The sequence below is a fragment of the Tachysurus fulvidraco genome, chromosome 1 (assembly GCF_022655615.1).
Source record: "Tachysurus fulvidraco isolate hzauxx_2018 chromosome 1, HZAU_PFXX_2.0, whole genome shotgun sequence".
In the NCBI taxonomy this organism is placed as follows: Eukaryota; Metazoa; Chordata; class Actinopteri; order Siluriformes; family Bagridae; genus Tachysurus; species Tachysurus fulvidraco.
The window spans coordinates 41,042,242-41,055,508 of NC_062518.1; the positions used below are offsets into that span (position 1 = coordinate 41,042,242).

General features: G+C 35.0%; 2 protein-coding genes across 2 annotated transcripts in view; one reads left to right on the top strand and one right to left on the bottom strand.

Moving 5' to 3' along the window:
• Positions 1-13,267, bottom strand: part of LOC113645368 (titin-like) — a 1,056,738-nt gene that overhangs the window by 742,356 nt on the left and 301,115 nt on the right. The window lies entirely within an intron of this gene.
• The window catches only part of LOC113643804 (immunoglobulin superfamily member 1-like), a 789,004-nt gene that overhangs the window by 665,372 nt on the left and 110,365 nt on the right, over positions 1-13,267 (top strand). The window lies entirely within an intron of this gene.

Here is a 13,267-nt window from a genome sequence, read left to right on the forward strand (position 1 = left end):
AATTATTTGCTCCTTAATTTCCTGACAAGGGTGTATTTTATTCATGTGTCAGAAAACAACATTGTATTTTAAAATCAGTTATACTCTAATTACTGATCATGGCATGTTAATGTGTACCTGTTCTAATGCCGTATTCCCCTTTAAGGTCTGATGTCAGAATGTATACGAATCTATCGTTTTCTTTTTACTTCCCTAAGGAAAGTGCATCTTGTTCTGTGTTTCATTTTTGTTTCTTTGCCTTTATAAGAACACAATATCATATTGACATCAGTTACCCTTTGATTACTGATCTGTGTATATAATGTACCGCTGCCGTTATACCGTCATTACCCTTCATGTTTAGTATCCAAATGACCACAAAATTATCGGTTACTCATTTTTCAAACAATGGTGTATTTTATTTGAGCACGAAAGGCGCCATACCGTCTTAATACACCCTGGATCAAACTTTAAAGTTCATCTAAAAGTTTGATAGCTAAACCACGCCCACAGACACCTGAAACAAAGGGAGTTTTTCCCTCCAAAATCTAAGGCCATAGCATTGGCCATCTCCCCAAAGATGGGTGGAGTTCACGACCTTTAAATTGTCACAAACACCACTAATCCGTGGTCAGACTTTCGGAACAGCTTCAAGACGACTCCATCTTCCTTCAAAGAAGTTCCGGCAAGCTTCACTTCCAAGAACGACAACTGCTCTAATCTTCAGGAGAACTTGGAAGAACGTCTGACCCCACCTCAACTGACTTCTCAGAGATTTCTCTGTTGCATCCGGACTCTTGTGCAGTAAGCCAATGCAAGCAACTGTTTCCTTTACCAATCAATTTAGATGCGTAATTTTAAGTAGGAATCTTTCATTGAATCTTAAGGTGAATTTAAGTTTCTGTGACGATTTCCCAGTTAGGGTGTGATTAATTTTTGAGTCTAAGCTTGCCATTCCTTTCCTTCCTTTCTCTAGTTTCTTCTTTCCAGTCTCTTCCTCCCTTTCCCCAATTTTAATTTCTTTTGTTTTATTTTATTTTCATTTTCGTTTTCCCTATTTCTTTTGTTTGTTTGTGTAGTTAGTTTATGTTGTGTTTGTCTCATTCATTAAATGCCATATTTTTGTGCCAAATAAGTCATTGTCTCTGAGTATCGCTCACAAATTAAGGTACCTGCAACATCGGGTCTGAACTACATGCTCTATTGAGTTAATTTAATTTAAATTACGGTATACAGTAAAAGGGAAGCTAATCTTTCTTGGCCGGGAAGATACCGCCTTCATAGATTTAATAAAGGTACACGGTCTGTTCGAATAAGCGTAACCTTAATTCCAGTACCGTTAATTTCAATTTAGGTTAAAATATTTAGAAGTCACTATAACACGTTATAATTACTTATAAATATTTACCTTGCTTCGCGAGCCAAAATCGCTACAACCCATAATAAGAAATTGGTCTAGAGAAGAGAGAGACTGAAGGTCTGTATAATCATACAGCACTTATGGTTTGTCCCTCACATTTTACTCACAAATTTACTATAACTATTATGTGATATTATAGAGATGATTACTTTAGTAAAGACTTCACATCCTGAACTGATTTATTTATACTGACAGAGTTAAATCATTTATATGTGAGCAGATATACAGTTCTAAATCTAGTCCTTATATGTATTCAGTATTTAATTTGTCATTACTTGTTTAATAAAAGTGAAATTAAATCATATATGGAAACAATAATGATTTTTGTATCTTAGTAACAGTCTTAAACCTGTGGTGACTATAAAGCTTGATATACTAATTTTTATTTTATTATTATTATTATTATTATTTAATTTATGGAGCTTTTTCTAAGATGTAATAAAATATATTTAATATAAGATAAATTCAGTGGAAGTGTTTAATAGAGGTGACATGACTTCATTCCTCTGACATCATTCCTGTGACATCATTCCTGTGACATCATTAAATTTCAACAAGCAAAAAAGACAAGCAGTTATACAATAGAGTTAGCATAGCACCATAGCATCATAGTATCCCAAAACGAGGGCTGTCAAGTGTCACGCATTGAGAGTGGCAGTCACGCATTTCGGTCTTTTGTCACGCTCTCCCACCACACATGGTATTTCTCACTAAACAGCGTTCTTAGTCGAGCCTGACACTTATCAGCCAATCAAAAAAAGAGACTACACAATAGTCAATCAGAAAATAGCACTATTGTATCTGTGTAAGATTTAATGCAACAACCAATGAAAAAAAAGCATTTCCTGGAATTGTTCAGCATCACTTTGAGCACAGAGTAAGTCATGATCTCCTGTTTTAATGTTACAGCAAATTCACAACTCGTTTGACACAAACAATGACATTGTGACTGCTGTTAGAGACGTTTCCCAGATAATCAGTATCAGGTTTTCATGAGTGTCTGTAACTTAGCCAACAGTTTTACAGCCTTTTTACTTACAACACCTGCTCAGAACAAGTAGTCTAGGTCAGTGGTCCTCAAACTGGGGGCCCTGAGATGGTGCCAGGGGCCCTGGCTTTATGACATTTTATAAAATAATGAATTTATCATAAATTCTGTGTAATTAAATCTCTACAAAAAGTACACTACACTGTATAATGTTATATGTTTTCTTTCATTTAAATATTAAGTATTAGAGTGTTTTATGTCAGAATTTTTATGTGACTCTTGCCCGTCTTCAAAACTTGTGAGCCCTGAAAAACCTTGACCTGAAAATGTATATATATACAGAAAGATTTATTATTTAAATTGTTAAATCTTTACCTGATTGTCAAGATGATTTTAAACTTTCATCACTTTGATTTTACATTGAACAGTTAAATGGCTGAATAAGATTTCTTTCTTTTATTTACAGGAAAGAAAAAAAGCAAAGAAAAATACATTAATGTGTGTAATATGGTTCAGAATTTGAATACATTTCTAAAAGATGTGAAATTCACTGGGGCAATTCATATATCAGTTTCATGTTGTTTTTTTTTAAAAAAAAAAAACAATTTTCTGCATATAAACAATGTGGAACCTTTACAAATATAAAAATACAATTAAGAAATTTCCCCATTGTGGGACGAATAAATTTTATCTTATAAACACTGTAACTAATTGCTTAATTAGGCAAAAAGATTAAATTACTGGTTATGTTGTAAAAGTGAATCAAATACATCTCTTCATCATTTTATATCAACAGGAAAAGCCAAACCGACTGTGATTGTGACTCCTCAGAACTCCGTCTACACTGGAGACACTGTTACTCTGAGCTGTAATCTGGTGTCCACTGGATGGACTTTTCTCTGGTACAAAGATCAGAAATCAGAAAGCTCATACACCAACACACACACTGTGAGAGTCTCTAATGAAGGACGAGTAAATTACGACTGTTATGCACGCAGAGGAAACTACTACTCAGAGAGGAGTGAACCAGCCACAATTACAGTGACAGGTGTGTCATGTTTTCTACTTTTACACTACAGGTTTAATGTTAGGAAGACAATGAAAACCTAATTATTTTATTGTTTTAATAATTATTGTAATAATATAACTATATATCAACTTGGTTCTGGATATGTTTACATTTTTGTGATCTTTCTATAGCAAGACCAAAGCCTGAAGTGAAAGTACAGCCAGATGACCATGGCTTTGTGTATAGTGGAGAAACTGTCACTTTCTCATGTGTGATAAAGACTGGAGGATCCTGGGAGTATCACTGGTTCAGGGATAATAAGGAACTCAGTGATGCTAAAGGAAAGAACCCCTACATAATCAGTGGTGTTAAAGAGTCTCATAAAGGTGTTTACACATGTAAAGGAACACAGTCATCAGACCCACAATACACAGAGACTAGTGATGCTGTTACACTGACTGTATCAGGTGAGTGTGTTTTATGTCACATATTGTCTGTTTCTGTAACAGTAAAAAAGTGTATTTTGTATAGAACTGCTTTAAACATGTATTTTATACACACATAATGTTGATTTGTAAATTTGTCTGAGAAACACACAGTATGTTAGAAGCTCTGATTCCTGCCAAGAGTTCAGTTTTGTAAATCATCTTATTTACGTCTTAAATCATTTACTGATAATAAACCACATGAATAGAAGATTCACATCATGTAGTGACAAACTGTTTTGTAAATTTTTACTCTGTATCTTAGTCTCTTATTATTATTGTAACTAGGCTATACTAGTAAAGTAACATAATATTAAGAAAAGATGGAGGTCTAGTTATTGTTTTTCTGAGATCAGTAACATCACAGAGACAAAAACAATGCTTTACATTTTAAATGCTTTACATTTTAGTGCAGTAAAGATTACATTATTTGTGTTTGTTCAGAAAAACCTAAACCTGAACTTACAACAGTATAAGATGTGTAAATATATTATAAAATTTACTGAAGTAAATTCAGTAAAAGTGTTTGATAGAAATGACATGACTTCATTCGTGTTTCATCGTAAAAAAAAAACCTCAATCAAGAAACAAAAACCTTAATCAAAAACCTTTTGTCTCACCATGTCACACCGTGACATCTTTAGACTGATTAATGATATTTTCCCTCAGATTTCCATTTGTCGCTTGTACTTGCTTGACTGCTTGAGCATATGATACATTCTGTACTGTTTTGAGTTTCATTGCTTTTGGGCTTTACAGCCTGTAAACGTTGCACTGTGTGGCCCTCCACAATTACAACATTTAGGTTCAACCCCCACTCCACATTTTCCATAATCATGTTCTCCGCCACATCTGCAACATGTTTTTTTCCCCTTACAGACAGAAGCAACATGCCCCAATCTTTGGCAATTAAAACATCTCAATGCTGTTCTAACAAATGGTCGTACCGTATAACACACACATCCAATTTTAACACATTCTGGTAAGTTTTTACAATTGAAAGTTAGTACAACAGAACGCTTCACTTCTGTCACCATTAGAAAGAACCTGACATTTATGAGCCACACATAATTCTTCAGCCAATATTTAATCTGAATCTGTTTTGATTTTATATTGAAAATATATTTAAAAGTTTCAAAGGTGCAATTTATCAGAAAAGGTTTAAATGATAGAAAGAGATTTTAAAATAACACTAATGTCTGCAGTATAGCTCAGGATTTAAGAGACAATTTATAAACATCATCAAAAGCAAATTAACAGTTTGATCATCATTTTAATTCTATTTATTCAATGTACTGCATATAAACTATGTAAAAATATAACAACAATGCAATTTTTAATACAACACTATCTACACTGCATACATAATTATTAGGGTATTTATGTTTGCCATGAATAATTTTACTGTTGAAGAAATACAATGCTAACAGTTATTTTGGGTTTTGTTTTACAAAACTACATGTTTAACAAATAAAGTGAGATCTGTCTCTCCCAGGAGAATTAGAACTTAAATATCTGTGTGTACAGTTATTACACTATTATATTATAAAGGATTTTCTCCACTTATTTCAAAGTGAAATATCAAACATCAAATAATTTAAACAAACCAATAATGGAAAACAAAATACAGCTTCAAATAAATAATGTTTTTAGGTTTTTATAGTATTCAGTGGCCAGTATAGACATCCTTCTTTTCAGTGACTTTCATGAGCTTCTCATCCATAGAAATAGCGTCTTTAATTGTTCTTGACAAAAACCACACAAACACACAAGCACAAGACAATAGGTATATATAAGGAGAGCAATCACAGAGACACAAGGAAAAGGTGTGCAGAGGAGGAACAGATTAAGGATAGGGTGGTGCAAACATGCTGATACACAAACAGAAACATCCCCCTGGTCTTCAGACAGGGAAAAGTCCAAGCCGTCCATGACATTAGCGTAAAGTCAGGACGAGAGGAACAAGGTTTAAACCCCAATGGACACAAAGAGATCAAAACCAGAAATCTTCAGAGAAGAATTCCAATGGGTGACACAAGACAAAGGGCAAAACAAGAGTCAAAAACAGAAAATAGAACCATTTTACCAACAAAAATAAATAAATAAATAAACAAAAAACCTCAGGTCACTAAAGGCACAGAATAATCCAACAAAGTGTATAAGAGTACACAGCTATATATACCAGTAGCATTGTGGAAGATAGAGAACCGGGGTGCCAACACTTCTGCGATGAGGATGTCGTGGCAAGATCAAAACTTTGCTTTGGCATTCAAAAGTGTAAGAGTAAATAATTTGTTTGACAATAAATCCCAACTATAAAGGAAAATAAATGAAGATTAATCTGTTGGGTTATAGACCAAATGTCCACTACAAGGCTCTTAACCATCAATTTCTCAGTTGTATGAAAATAAAATAAAAAAATGTATGTTGATCTGAATAAGGGCTTGTGCCAAATTTAATCCAGGATCTGAACCTTGGGCCGAATTCGAACTGCTACAGAGTATAAAAGAGATAATCCCAGTCCACCCAATCAAATGATTTTTCAGGATCAAGTGATGTTAATGCCTCTGGGGTATCAGGAGGGGTGGGATCATATATATCTGTCATATATTAAAGAATGATGTTTTTTAATAAATCCTGTTTGGTCATTTGAGGGTAATATAGAGGGTAATATAGATTCCAGTGGATGGGCAAAAATATTGGCAAATAACTTAATATCTACTATCAAGAATGAGAGAGATCGAAATGAACTGCATTCTAAAAGACTCAATATAACTGATGTGATCAATATAAATGTGAGATACAGAGCGCAAAAAACACTGAGTGGACATACAGTTTGTATAAGAATTATTACACAGAGAACTCAAAGAAAGCCAGCAGTTCAGCATCAGCTCAGTTACAGACTCTGACAGTGATACATACACCTGCAGAGGGAAGAGCAGTGACTCAGTCCAGAACTGTACTGTAAATATATGTAGTACCCTATTCCCCTCAGATTAAAGGGAATGGGCCCTGTGTGTGTGGGTTTAGGTACATATACAGATGCAATCTATGCAATACTTTTAAAATACATATACAGATGTTATCTATACATTAATTCTTGCAACCTTTGATATAAAATAGCCACCACAACAACTTTTGAATTTACTGTAATTTACCATCCAAAGTGCACACACACACACACCATGAACACACACCCGGAGCAGTGGGCAGCCATTTATGCTGTGGCACCCGGGCACCTCAGTCGTGGCCGGCCCGGGATTCGAACCCACAACCTTAGGGTTAGGAGTCAAACCGCGACTTCCCCATAACCTGGGTTATCTCACTGTCTCCATCTTTTTTTTGTATCTTACTACATTCCCCTTGCTGTAATTACAAGCGGATAAATACACAAAGCGCTCTGAATTTCTAGTTCTGAATTTCTAGTTGAAATTCTTTCATGAAAGTCTGTATTGTATCAGATTATCTTACTGACCATCTAAACCTTGTGTCCTTACAAGCTTTAAAAATACACAACCTCAGAATTTTCACCTTACAGCCACTCCATTAGCCTGCTAGCATCTATTATCCAACAATTTCTGCTTGTCCATATGTCTCTGTCCACTAGCAGAGTCCAACAGAATCATATTAAACATGAAAGTGAAAGTGACGTGACACACGTCTAAGTATGGTGAACCATACTCAGAATTTGTTTTCTGCATTTAACCCTATTCCTCTCTTCACTTCTTTTCGTTCTCACTTTTTCTCTCCTTGACCTTAAAGAAATTAATCATGTATATTTTCTAGAAAATGAGCACTCAGAAATGAACAACTTTAATAAAAGAAACAGAAAACAGATTTAACATTTTAAGCATGTATCAATTGACCAATAACTGTTTATTTATTACAACATCCTTATGTATTTTTAACTGGGCTGGAAATAGAAGAATCGGCTACACTAGTAATGTAACATAATATTAAGAAAAGATGTAGGTCTAGTTATTGTTTTTCTGAGACCAGTAACATCACAGAGACAGAAACAATGCTTTACATTTTAAATCTGATTAGTGCAGTAAAGATTACATTAGTGCTGAACTGTGTGTTTCTTCTCTAACAGAAAAACCTAAAACTGAACTCTCAACATAATAAGATGTGTAAAAGTGTAAATATAATCGGATAAATTCAGTGGAAGTGTTTGAAAGAAGCGATATGGCTTCATTTTTTGTATGACATCATTTAAGAGCTGTGGTCAGATGTTTTATTGATTATTTGATTCAACCTTTATTTAACCAGGTAAAATCTCACTGAGATAAAAAAGTTCCCATTTTCAAGAGACCTGGACAAGACATCAGCATGCCAAATTTCAACGACTGGAAATACATAATGTTACTTAGACCTCTTAGAACTTATTAGCTATTCTGGTTGCAGTGACACATTTTTACTGAGAAATTATTTAAATTGTTACAAATATTTGAAATTAATTTAACATTTAATTCTTCTTTGATGATTCCATGATTCCTGATTTTAAACTTTCTGTGATTTTACAGTAAACAGTTAAATGAAAGAAAGATAGAAAAAAGAAAAGAAATTATTGTGTAATATGGTTCAGAATTTGAGACAGTTTATTAATAAAAGATTATTAAAATAAATTCACTGAGGCAATTCAGTGACCTTTATATCAGTTCAATGTTTATTTTTTGTTTTTAAACAAATTTTTTTCATGGTTGCGATCATTAATTTCAATCATTTTGGATAAATGATGTTTTTTAGATGATGTTGCTATCATTAGATAATTTACAGTTTCCCATAGACTATAAGGCTATATATAAAATGATAGAATATTAGGGCCAGAGAGGAAAAAAAAAGAAAATTCAGACTTCGAGAATGAAGTCATAATATTGTAACCCGTTGTTTTAGAGGAGGACAGTTGTTAAAATGACAGCTGTGGGGCATTTTGTGGAATTGTTCTTCAGTATGGATTCACACACAAGGACATACTTAATCTTTTGGCACATCGGTATCACATGGTCATAAGTATCAGGACTGTAAAAAGAATATGCATCTTTTCCGCAGAAAGAACCAGTCTCATGAATTTATGACTTTTTTCCTTCTTCCTCAGTGTGGCCCTAATACTCTGTCCTATAAAATACACATTCCATATAAATGTAAAAACACAAAGTGTAACATTATGTTCCTTTATTGAATAAGGATAAAACAAAGCAGGTAAACCATCAGCTCCTTTCCAAACTGAAGTCATACAGTTACTCTACAAGATGGAAAGCACAGAATCAAAGCATATTATACAACAAAATGATAAATACACATTCAAAGGTCTGTATATAACACACCCCACATGTCTGCACACTGAAATAAATGCAGGACAGATACATACACAACTGAACAGACAAATGAATGGATGCAGTAGCCTCCCTGCAAGCATGTATTACACACAGTATACAGCACAAGCACTCTGGGAGCCCTCTCCTTCCTCAGGCAGGCCACATTGTGGAGGACAGCACAAGCCACAGTAATGTCACATGCCCTCACAGGGCTGACCCTTAATTTGAGAAGGCAGCGAAAGCATGCCATCAGGAGGCCAAAGGTCATTTTAACTCTGGTCCTGGTCCTGGCATGGGCAAGGTTGTAGGCATGCTGTGTTTCCGGAGGGTCTGTGAAAGGTGTCAGGAGAAAAGGCTGGCAGCCATACCCCCTGTCTCCCAGCAACACACCAGAGAATTCACCTGTCAACACAAAGTCTCATCATTACTACCTCATAAACACAGCCATGATGTAAAAAGTGGTTATTAATAGGGGTTGTGTGGCTCACCTTGTGATATGTGCTGATAGCCGTCATGTGCTGTTGCTGATGCACCTATCACATTTAATCGGATTTATATTGAAGCTAGTAGACAAGACATGCCAGGCCTACAGTATGCCTTTGACAGTATGCCTTTGATGGAGTACTCACTGGATCAGCATCATCTGGCTCTAACAGTAAAACAGTGCTGACAGACACTGCAAGGCAATAGGCAAACCAAAGTCATACAGTACAAATGGATTCAATATGAATGTGGATGTGTCCCATGTAGAGATGGAAGGACATACCTTGTAGGAAGCGGGTGGCATCTTGGGAGGGACCTATGCTTGTCTCTTCCCCCCAGGGATCCCCTCCAACACAGGCCTGCCTTTATTTAGCTCCAAAGCTATTGGAGCTTTTGGTGACCCTCCACCTGTGCCTTGTCTGTGGGTATTCTTTTTCACTGCTAAAACAGTATGGTCAATGTGTGAGCAGGCACCTTCTGGCTACAATATATGCTTGTGCATTGTTAAGTATTAGTCAGGGTCCTTACCATTCTGCAGAATGTTCTTGTATTTGATTTTGACTTGCTGCCATGTCCGTTTTAGCCCGGTCATGTTTTATCTACATCACACACACACCACACCACACACGAAAAGAGACACTTTCTTTATACAAATAAAAGAAACACATACAAATAAAAGAAATACATCATGTACTTACAAACTATTTCTACAATTTTTGCTGTTTCCCTCTTTAATAAAAGATTATTTTAACTAGGCTACAATAATAAAATAGAAAAATATGTGGGGCCTAGTTATTGTTCTGCTGAGCAAACATGTTTTCAACGTGTAGAGTTGATTAGTGCAGTAAAGATTGCATTATTTCTGTTTCATTTCTAACAGAAAAACCTAAACCTGAACTCGCATCAGACCTTAAAGGAGCTGCACTGACAGGAAACTCAGTGATTCTGTCCTGTACACTGACACCACAGTCTGCTGGATGGAAGTTTTACTGGTACAAACCCACACAGAGCTCTGAGACTGAGACAGAAACACACCAGTACATCATCAGTTCAGTTAGAGTCTCTGATGGAGGTCAGTACAGGTGCAGAGCTGGAAGAGGAAACCCAGTCTACTACACAGACTACAGTGATGAACTCTGGGTAAATGTTACTGGTGAGTAAGAGACCACACTGTACACAACATGTTAACAGTAAATCTGGGTAGTTAAACACAGTAAGATATATTTACGCTGCTACAGACAGAGACCAAATACATTTACCTCAGAAGCACCAAAGTGTTGTAGTGTTGCTCAAGTGGTGAAGAGTGAAGAGGAAGAAGTTTTAACTTTTATATTGAACCACTGAGTGTGAAAAACTGCAGAGATTAGAGTATCAGTGTGTGAAATGATGATGATGGTGTTTGTTTGTGTTTTCTGATTTAGCTTTGGTACAATGCAACACTACAGTCAAAAAAAATGGAAAAACCCTCAATTCTATGCAGTAAATTGTCATTACATCTTTTAGGCTATATGTATAGTTTATTATATTAACCTAAGTTTCTTTCTTTTTAATAATAAATGTTAATATAATAGTGACCTATAATGAAATCTAATAATATTAATATAATTATTAACAGGTGAATCTTCTCCAGTGTCTCTGATCATCAGACCGAGCAGAACTCAACACTTTACTGCTGACTCTCTCTCACTGAGCTGTGAGGACCAGAGTGACTCTACTGGATGGACAGTGAGACGATACACAGAAAATGAGACCTCGTTCAATTGTTCATCAGTTCCAGGATCTACATGTAACATCAGCTCCCTCTCTACATCACACACTGGAGTTTACTGGTGTCAGTCTGAATCTGGAGAACGCAGTAATTCTGTTAACATCACAGTGCACAGTGAGTCATTTCATCAGTTCTCATCAATAATATTTAATACACAAAACCAAATCATTTAGAAAAATCGACTCTTAAGTACTATAAACAATTGAATTCATGGCTTGTAATAATATCACAAGAAAGGTTTATCATCTTGTGATTGACAGCAGTGCAGTAAAAACTCTAAAATTAAATTTCCAGACAATTTTCAATAAATTTCAGATGTTTACTTAACATTTCTTACTTTAAATGAACAAACTGTATTGGATGCTTCAGCTCATTTAGTTCTCTGACTCTTGCTGTTTGAGTCAAACTGTCGTAGTTAACATAACTGCATGGTTATGTATATTTATAAGCTGAGTAAATGAGGAACACTTTAACATACTGTATGAGCTACATTTATAAATAGCTATTAAGTTTCTGTCATGTTCATCTTAAGCTCTAAACCTATTTTCCTGACTGTTTTTCAAAAATGACATGCTCTACTTTAAATGAGTATATCTCAAAAACTACAAGGTGTATTTGAATGGTATCAAAATAAAGGTAACAACTGTGGAAATTGTACCAGATCAGAGTAATAGACGCTGGAAGACAAAAAAAAGTCTAAACAATTTTAATTCAAACTTTAATTCCATCTAAACCTTCATAGTGAGGCATACATTCTCCAGAAATCAATTGTATAACTTCTTACATTTTAACTACAGAACACAGTGCACATGACTGTATGCCAGTCTGAGCCTCTTCCCCTCTATAGAGCTAAAAGCCAGTGCTTCCTGCTTACAAAACAGCTCTAAAATGACAAAATAAACTCAAATAATCCACAATAAACCCATCGTTACATACCTTAAAGCTGTCCGAAGGTAATCGTGTATTTGGTTCAGTTTGTCTTGAGGGGGTGAAAACGATTTTCTGGATTTGAAAACACGCCTCTTGTGTTTTTTAAGCCCAGCTGTTTTCCGTTCCACACGATTTCAGCATTTTAAAAGCCAAAATAAAGCAAGAAAATCCTTTAGACAGTTGAGTTGGTGCATTTAAATGTCCAGGGGATTTAACTTTTCCAAACTTTGAAGAGCAATAACTCGACTTTTCGACAGAATTTCTCGAAGTTTGACCTCTTTATAAAAAGGCAAAAGAGGTAAATTAAGTTGTATGAGGTTAATGTGTGGCAGACAGGGGAGCATGCAGACCTGAATGACAGCAGTATCAGCTGCAAGACCTTGATATTTCACACACACTTGTTTCTAGTCAGTTCATTTCTTGATTCCACATAATATTTGACTTGTTAAAAATAAGCAGTGAATCCACCAATAAAATAGAATTCTGGAAAAAAGTGTATGTGAATAATAGTAGGTCATAATTATCATATTGATCAACATTCTTCATTAGCCTGATTTTTTCAGAATATTCAACTTTCCCTCTTTCTTGTTGTACAAGATGAAAAGCTTTTGGGGTAATATAAAAAAAAAAATCACTGCATATGTCTTTCCAGGTAATAGATAAAATAACTGTACCAATGCAGTGACAAGGAAAGGCACAGTTTAGTGTCCTTTTTTTCTAAGAATATAAAATACCCTGTTGTGTTTTCTGCTCCATGTAAAATGGCATGTTAGACAACAATCCATGGAAATCTCACAGAGGAAATCAATGTGTTTACCAAATCTTATAAAGGCATGCATGTTACAGTAATAATGTAGAATTGCAAACTTCATATTCAGTGTTTTCTT